Source organism: Argiope bruennichi, chromosome 2, assembly GCF_947563725.1.
Source record: "Argiope bruennichi chromosome 2, qqArgBrue1.1, whole genome shotgun sequence".
Taxonomy (NCBI): domain Eukaryota; kingdom Metazoa; phylum Arthropoda; class Arachnida; order Araneae; family Araneidae; genus Argiope; species Argiope bruennichi.
This window is the reverse complement of record NC_079152.1, coordinates 122102109-122110826: the sequence shown is the minus strand read 5'-3', so window position 1 is coordinate 122110826 and position 8718 is coordinate 122102109. Positions and strand designations below refer to the sequence as shown.

General features: G+C 27.7%; 1 protein-coding gene across 2 annotated transcripts in view; it reads left to right on the top strand.

The window, feature by feature from the left end:
• The first annotated feature begins 5595 nt into the window (after nt 1-5595).
• The window catches only part of LOC129955440 (uncharacterized), a 182421-nt gene continuing 179298 nt past the window's right edge, over nt 5596-8718 (top strand). For both annotated transcript variants that reach the window (XM_056068226.1, XM_056068224.1), the window contains exon 1: nt 5596-5803. The gene's annotated coding sequence lies outside the window, so the exon portion shown is untranslated. The remainder of the gene's footprint in view (nt 5804-8718) is intronic.

The window sequence follows — 8718 nt, the reverse complement described above, 5'->3', positions numbered from 1 at the left end:
ATTTTATTATAATTAATAGCCTATATATTCCTCTAAACAAGTAAATTTATTTGTTAATGAACTCAGATTATTACCTTTCCTAGTTAAAATGCAATTTGTAATATATTTAATTTTAACCAGAATAAAATTGAATTATTACATTTTTAATTATGCCTTATATTTTTATGTTCAGCATCTTTTTTTTTTATTTACTTACTAAAAGTTATATTATTTTTGTCAAATTTAATTTAAGTTATATTTTTTTATTTATTTTAGCTGCTCAAGTGTTTGAAAATAGTTATTTCTTTGTGATTATTATTAAAAAAAATTCTTATTAAAAATATATTTAACATTTGAATAAATATTGTGCAATGTATGATTTCATATACAAATTCTTTAGTTGAAAGAAATCTCTTATTAATGCAGAAATGAACTATTTCATATTCTAAATGTCTAAGACAGTTCGGCAAAACAATAGTAGACAAATATCTTTAAGATAAAAATTGTAACAAAGAAATATATATATACTTTGTTGCATTTCAGCTATCTAAGTATATTACAAGCTAAGTAATATAAATTCATATTAAATACTTGAAATAATAGGCATTTTTATATTTTTCCTATTAAATGGATTTGTGATTTTTTTTTTTTTTTTTCTATATGAGCATTAAGTAGTATTCCTAGTGTATAGATATATATACTTGGTGTATTATAGATCCTATTATTAGCTCATGACTTTTATTTGATTCAATCAAATTATATTTCTTTCATGAGGTGGTAGTTATATTTAATAATTAATTTCGACAGAATTAGAGCCTTATTTGAGCTAATTTAACATAAAAATTATTGAAATTTCAACAGTATTAGAAGTACAAATTTCTCCACAGAGGAGAAAATTTAAAGGTGTCATAGAGTGCAAATCAATCTGCTATTCAAAAAGTTTTTTTTTTTTTTTTTTTTTTTGTTAAAACTTATGAATTAGCTTGTTTAAATCATTCTGCAAATAAACATAAATCTTTAAAAATACTTTTTTTCATGTAAATTACATTGCCACTTTTTCAGCGTTATTAACTTGATAATGCAATGGGAATGCCGAATTGCAATTAAATGAATTTTTCTATAGCTTGTCATTTATCTGATTTCAGTGTCACTAAATGTATGCCTTTGAAGAAATGAAATGGAAAAATAAACTGATTTAGGTTTATTTCGTGGGAAATTATTTAAAACATGAACATCAATTTCTTGTCCCCGATAAAATATGACTTTTTGTTTTTAGGCAAAATAAAACAAAATGCAAATGTTTTCTATTAAAAAAAATATTTTGATTATAAAAGAAGAAAAAAGTCTTCATTAATTTTGATTTTTATAAATAGTATCTACTTTTGTGAAGTTAATTTAAAATGACTGTAAATGGACCTTAAATATACTTGTTGCCGTAAATAAATAAACTTATATAAAATGTTATTTACTGTAAAAGTCGATTACTCGATATCTAAGAAGTCATCGAGTACTGCTCGATGCCTTTTTGGAATATACAAATAAATAGAAAATTTCTGCAAAAATTAATATCATGCTCCATTGTTTCCAATAGTAGCGGTTCACTAAACTAACCGATGCAAACAAATATCAACAAAGATTTCACTGATAAAACGATCTTTGCTTTTGAATATTATTACTAGAAAATTATCGAAAAGTTGATTCTATGCTCTTGTGAATTGGGAATAATATTAAATACCTAAATGAAATCTGAACCTTTATTAAGATCATAAAAATGTTTGAAATATTTTTCAAATTGCCGAAGAATGTGTTTTTATTGTAAGCAATGTTACTTTGAAAATATATCATTTGCATTTGTAAATAAAATAAACGCTCTCATTCTGTTATAAAGAAATTAATTTATTTTTTTAAATAATTTTCAGCAAATTCTCTTGTTTTAGAAAAAGAAAGATAAAAAAAATCTTTTATAGACATCATTCTAATCGTCATCGTAGAAACGTTTTCCTGAAATTTTCTTGTGAAGGTTTTTAGGATTGTAAAGGATGGATCCAAATCAGTAGTGTATCGAAGATAAATGGTATCGGGTTTGATATAACTTTTTTAGCGCTCCCACATTATATTGTCTTTTCAAAAAAACAAAATGTATAATGCTTCATCGTATTGTGTCAGTTGTTTACATAAAGGCATAAATGCTTCATCACAATGGCATCGGAGCATTTATACCCAACCCTCATCTGGTCTATACACCAATCCTTCTAATTGATTAATACACCCCCTAATTTGATTGAATCTATATAAGAGGACATTTGGAAAGTCGAAGGCATAAAATGGGAAGAACGCATTCGCATCTCCGGAAAACAAATATTGTGCGAGAAAAATATCACAAGCCGCTAGATGTGTTTGTATAAGATATCAGCTTTACAATTTGTGATTTCGGGGGTTATCAAAGAAATATACTCCGGTGTTTTACTATTATATTTTTATTACTTTAGAATTTTTCTAGGAACATACTTATATAGGATTTCGATCAAATATGAAGACATTAAATAGTAAAATTAATTCTTGATTGTTTGTTTTTGAGCCATACTAAAATTTGAGAATCTTCTAAAATCTTGGTTTGGGAGATAAAAAATTACCATTTTCTATATCTTTTGCTCATTAATTCTATAAAATTTGTTTCTAACTGGTATCTATTATATCACTGGAACGCTATATAATCTGATGAAGTACCCCTACTATAACACAAGGCAACTGCATAAGGTGAAAGTGGTAGGACTAGCGAAATGGCATGGGACAATAATTTTAAAACTCCTATACACACTAGCTACGATCCTTTGGGTTTAATTTTCTAAGGGCCTTATATTGAGCATTTGCCTGAAGCCCCATATCGTCGCACAGAAAAATAATTCTGAAATCAAATGAATTATAAGTTACTTTGAGCTCAATTATAATCAAACAGAATTCTGTACAGAAATAATTTTTAACCTTATTCAATTTTATTCATTTTTGGTGAGAATGTAAATCCTCAGTTCACACCTTCCGAATCGAAGAATAATATTCATTACTCATCTACTCACAAAAAACAATATTTATATTCGAATACTTCAGTGTGGGTTACGGAAAAATTGTCCAATGGGTATACAATGAAAGCCCGGCATGCTAGTGTAATGAATAGCTTATAAGCCATTTAACAACTACGCTGCACGAGTAAATGCTTTTGTATCATGGTCATGTTACTGGACTGCGAACCACAAGGTCCCAGGTTTTATCCTCGCGCATCTCAATCCGTCATATTGGTGACCTCGGACGATGAACCTTCAACTTTCATACAGCTGTTGTGGCACCATATACTCACAGCAAACCAAAGTCGCCAGATTCACTTGATGCAGTAAAACCAAAGTCATCAGACTCACTTGACGCAGCAACCACTCACCCTCACACTCTCGCCTTAACGCGTGGCGCTGCTCAAATGGGTACAGGCGCATTAGAATCAACAGCTAATACATCACCACTCAACAGCCATATCGTTCGTCTCACCTCCGACTCACTGGAGGGAGAGTGTAGTGAATAGCTTATAAGCCAGTTAACAGCTACGCTACTCGAGCAATTGCTTTTGTATCATGGTCATGTTACTGGACTGCTAACCATATGGTCCCAGGTTCTATCCTCGCTCCTCCCAATTTGCCACACTAGATAATGTAAAGTGGCTCTTTACACTAAAAAAAAAAACATGAAATGTCGGTAATGAAAACATAACCTGGGTATTCTCAAAGAACAAAACTAGAAGAAATTCGCAACACAAGCAGACAGCAAAATTCTATTAATCAACCGAAGTAGCACAATAGCGCTCCGAGTGTAGTAGGTACCTCATTCAGCAATCAACACTCCAAAGAGAGAATTTTTCAGATTGGTCATTTATATAATTCTTAAGATAGGGTACAGAATTTTCTAGGATTTTCAGATTTCTAATTTAATGCAGATATCACCAAGATTACTGCATTTTCGAGAAGCTTCTTTCTTGTTGTCAAGATCCATTAAGAATATTTGTAAAATTCTCTTCTTGACCCTTTCTAAGGTCGTGGGAAGTATGCTTCCCACCAAATTTATCAATCTTTATATGAAATTATGTAGGTTGGTATAAGTTCTGACAAATTTTTTTAGAAAGACAGAAACTTAGATGCTTCATTTCTTTATCTCCCACAAAATGATGTGTCTTGGCTTGTGACTTAATTATTGATTAACCAAATTAATTAATCAATCAAATTAAATTTATCTAATAAGCTAAATGAATCCCTTTTCTTATTCTAATTTCAAGCCTAAAAATATTTTAACATAATATGACTAGAAAAAAATGGCCCTTTAAAGAGTTAAAAAGAGATAAATTGAGCAGGAAAGCAATGGCACACATTCTTAAAAGCATATTCTCTAATAATTTCTCACTCATTTGTCCAGAACTTCTGAAGAATATGTGGTGAATAGCATATAAGCCAGTTAACAACTCTTCTACCCGAACGATGGTTTTGGTATAATGGTTTAGTTACTGGACTGCTAATCACAAGGTCCCAGGTTTTATCCTAGCACATCGCCTACCGCCAAAATTATTTAAATTGAACTTTTTAAAATTTTTGTAATATAACTTCTCCAGATTAGTTTCCAATGCTATAAATATTCGTAATATGAATTCTAATTACCTATTCGACCATGAATTGAAATTGATTTTTTTTAACGTATCTCTTGATGACTTTTTAATCTAAATTTGCTACATTACATTCCTTTTTTACATTTGCTTTAAGTTTCAATCCCAGTACCTTTTGTCTTGCCAGTGGCATTTTGTCGACTGATCTGACAAGGTCTTGAACTTCAATTGTTGATTATGGTAATTGTGTGCTTGCTTCGATAAGATTATCATGCACCTCTCACATTCAGTGTCTTTTGAATATTGTCTATATTGTGCACTTTGTTCACGTAATCTTCGCAATTCCTCAGTATTCACAATTCTATTCAATATTTCCTAAATGTTTACAATATTGGGGTGCTTTTGGGTTATTAATATACATACAAGAATGATTTTAAGTTGATTAGATGCTCTAGCGAGAAATTTCTCATTCACAAAACTGATTAAAATGTCTGTAGCTGCAAACAAAGACTGTCTCTCAATATTAAGTCAATTTATATATTAAAGAGATTACATCGCATTAATCAATGACGATAATTTTGAGTAAATTGCACTGCTCATCTAATATCTGTTTAAATTTAAAAACAGATAATTATCCTAAACTAGTAACAATAACCTTCATGTCTTGAACTAAGGATACATATTATTATCACAGCTTGGGATCATAGGTTTATGAATGCATTCTACAGTATTATTGTTAATTAAGAAAATAAATATATTCGTGTCAAGAACACCATTGGAAATTAATTTTACATGTAAAATTGAAGAACGCGTTTAATCGTTGAAATAAAACATTACTGCATGAAAATTCAGGCTTTGCCAGAGATGTTTTAAATATATTATACGCTTTACTGTTTTACTTTTGTGTACACGTGAGAAGGAGGAAGGAACAACTAAACTTAATGTTTGGATTGTTCGAATTTCTTTTTATTTTCATTTTCTGTTTCGCGTTTGTTCGAAGTATGTTGCGACCCCTATTTGCATCGTGTACCCTCATTCTTCCAATGTAAAAATTGAAATATTTATTTAGTATTCACATGTCTCTCTCTTCGAAAGCGTGGATTTTTTATTTTGTTTATAAAGAATAAATTTATAAGTTTATATATTATCAGAGACTTCTGTTTCTTTAAGAAATATAAGATTTACAAAACCGTAAGTAAAATAATTTCAATTCGTAATTGTTATTTTAAAATTAAAAAAAAAATATTTAGCTAATAGTAATAATAATGCGCAGTTGCCTTTCTTTTGGTTCTGATTTATATTTTTGGAAAGCGCTGTTTTTATTATTTTTGGAATTTCTTGTTTATCTTATTGTTTTTGACCTATATTACTAAATGATCATTCATTTGTCAACAATGAGACAAAATATTTTTATATATTGCTAAGAAGTATTTTTGGAATCTCTTAAATCAAAATCTAAAAGCTATGAAGGATATCTATTTCATACACATATATATATTCATATATACATATAAGTAAAGTCATGCAATTCTAATTCTTATAAAAATTTATTAAGAAGTTATATGAGGTATTGTTTAAAAAGAGTCAAGGACTTCATGTTTAATAATGTAGTTCTTTAACACTTAAAAGTGTATTTTCTTTTTTATTTTTATTTTAGAAATAAAGCAGCAATTCTAGTCTTGAAAGTTTTCTATTAATTGTCAAATCTAATGCTTTATTCATATTAAATTACAGTTAATAATAAGTTGTTTCCATAAAATAATGTTGTTGTCTATACATACTGTATACCTATCATAAGTATTAAAATATTTTAATAATGAACCAAACTGAACTTAATTAACTTCTATCTTGTTACTAATAAAATATATTTACTTTCCCAACTTCTAATTCTTAAATCAAATTTTTCACACTACAGTTGAAATATGCATTTTTAAGCATTATTTTTCATAATAATATGAAGTTTTTTTCTCACTAATTGCTATTTTATGTATAATTAAAATATAATCTGAATTTTTTTTATTAGTTAACCAGAGCTTAGTTTATATATAATTAATACCATTGCTGTCTTTTTAGCAGTCTTATTCAAAGGCGCCTTTACTTCTGTTTTGTGCATTAGATAAACTTTTAATAACATATGAATGATTATGACTCTAGTAGAAATCTATGTTCATATGCCTGATATACTCGTTTAGTTTTGATGCTCTATTTCTTCTTTGAAATAAGCTGTAATATATAAAATAACTGTAATCTTTATCTGAAAATAAGTATCAATAGTATACCCAGTGGCTAATACATAAACAAAATAAGTTGTACTTTTGTATAGAATAAATATAATGTTATATATCTTATTTTGTTTTTGTTAGTTATAGTATTTAGCGACAAGTTAATATTAAAATTTTTAAATAATATTAATAAAACATTGAATCTTTCAAAATTATTTTTAAACATCCAATGGTTTGATTTGTTTCAAATAGGCTTTAACATTATTATTTATTCTTTTATTTAATGAAGCTCTGTACTTTCAATCTTATATAGAAATTTCATCTAATTTTTCAAAAATTGATTCTTTTTTTATGACTCAAGGGGCCATTTCTGATCAGTCTGTACCATTTGAATAAATTAAATCTGCCTGAAAAATAAAAACATTCTGTGACAAAATTATGCATTGCTTTGTTGACACACTCCCTTTCATGATTCATAATATAAAGAAATTATCAGTGGAAATTTAAAAACTTCACTTTCATTTTGAAAATAACCTGCTATAATATAACCACTGATTTGAAGAAAATTTATTATTTTCGGAATATGCTATAGCAGCTGAATAGCATATACTATAGAATATTCTTCATATCAAAAGCTATAAGCATAGAGCTGGTTGAGAGGAAAATTGATTATTTGTAGAATATGTTTATTTTTTTAAAAATCAGTTTTAATAAAAAGAGGAGAAACAGTTAATACTGAAAAGCAGTTATTGATTATAACAAAGTTCAAATTCCAGCTTGGAAAATATGATTCTACTAAGAAATTATATTGCATGCATTTGTCTAGATATGATATGCAATCCATTTGAAAGTGCATAAAGTATTGTTGGTAATGATTATAAAACAAACAAAAACAAATTGGAAATAAAAGTTGCAAAATTTTGTTTTTAAAATTCTCAGTATTTAAGCTATAAAGTATTTTATACCTTTCACAAAAAGAGCACTTATTGAAAGAATAGTCTCATCTGGTGCATATGTTATGAGCAAACAATGCAATAAGTTGGATGTGGTTTCAGTCATGAAATAATATGTCCATTTGAATTTAATTTCATGAAATTTAACTCCATAAAAGAAGCCCAAGGAGATCATTGATATTGTATGCCAGTTGATTATTTGATATCACAATTAGTAACAGTTAGCTTTCATCATAATGACTATGAAATTATTTTGACCCATTTTAATGTTGTATCTGATTGATTGATTTGATTTGTTTTACATCTAGTTCATATCATTAGCTCATAACTAAAGTATGAACTAAATGTAAAATCATTAGTATGAACTAAATGTAAAATTAAATGTATAGCCTACAAACGGAGTTGAGAATTATTGACTAGATAATTAAAGTAGGAAATTTAGATGTTACCATCTTCAGTAAATTGTCACATAAAAATTATGTAACAAAATTTGTGATAAATTAATTTTATTACACCAAGAAATATTAATATCTATATCTATTATTGCAAGAAAATAATACAAAATAATGATAGCATTGTGAATTAAGAGAAGGGAGAAAAGTCTATTTTCTTGGAAATTAAATATATTTACAGTTCTACATGTTAAAATATTATAAAAATATGCCAAAATCAAATGTACATAGCTAAATTTTAGTTGTTTATCCGATGAAAAAGCATAAAATGGGCATTTTGTATCTAGCCATGGCAGTGCTAGTAAAACATAAAATTAATCTTCCTTAGAAAAAATAAAAAAAAAATTGTGGGAAGAGAAGAAACTTTTATTATTCATGTTATTCTGTTTTGAAGTTATTGAAGATAAAAATCCAGTATTTAATTAAATTAAATTTTTCACCAAACTTGAGTGGAACTTGTTGTAATTACTTAATTTGTT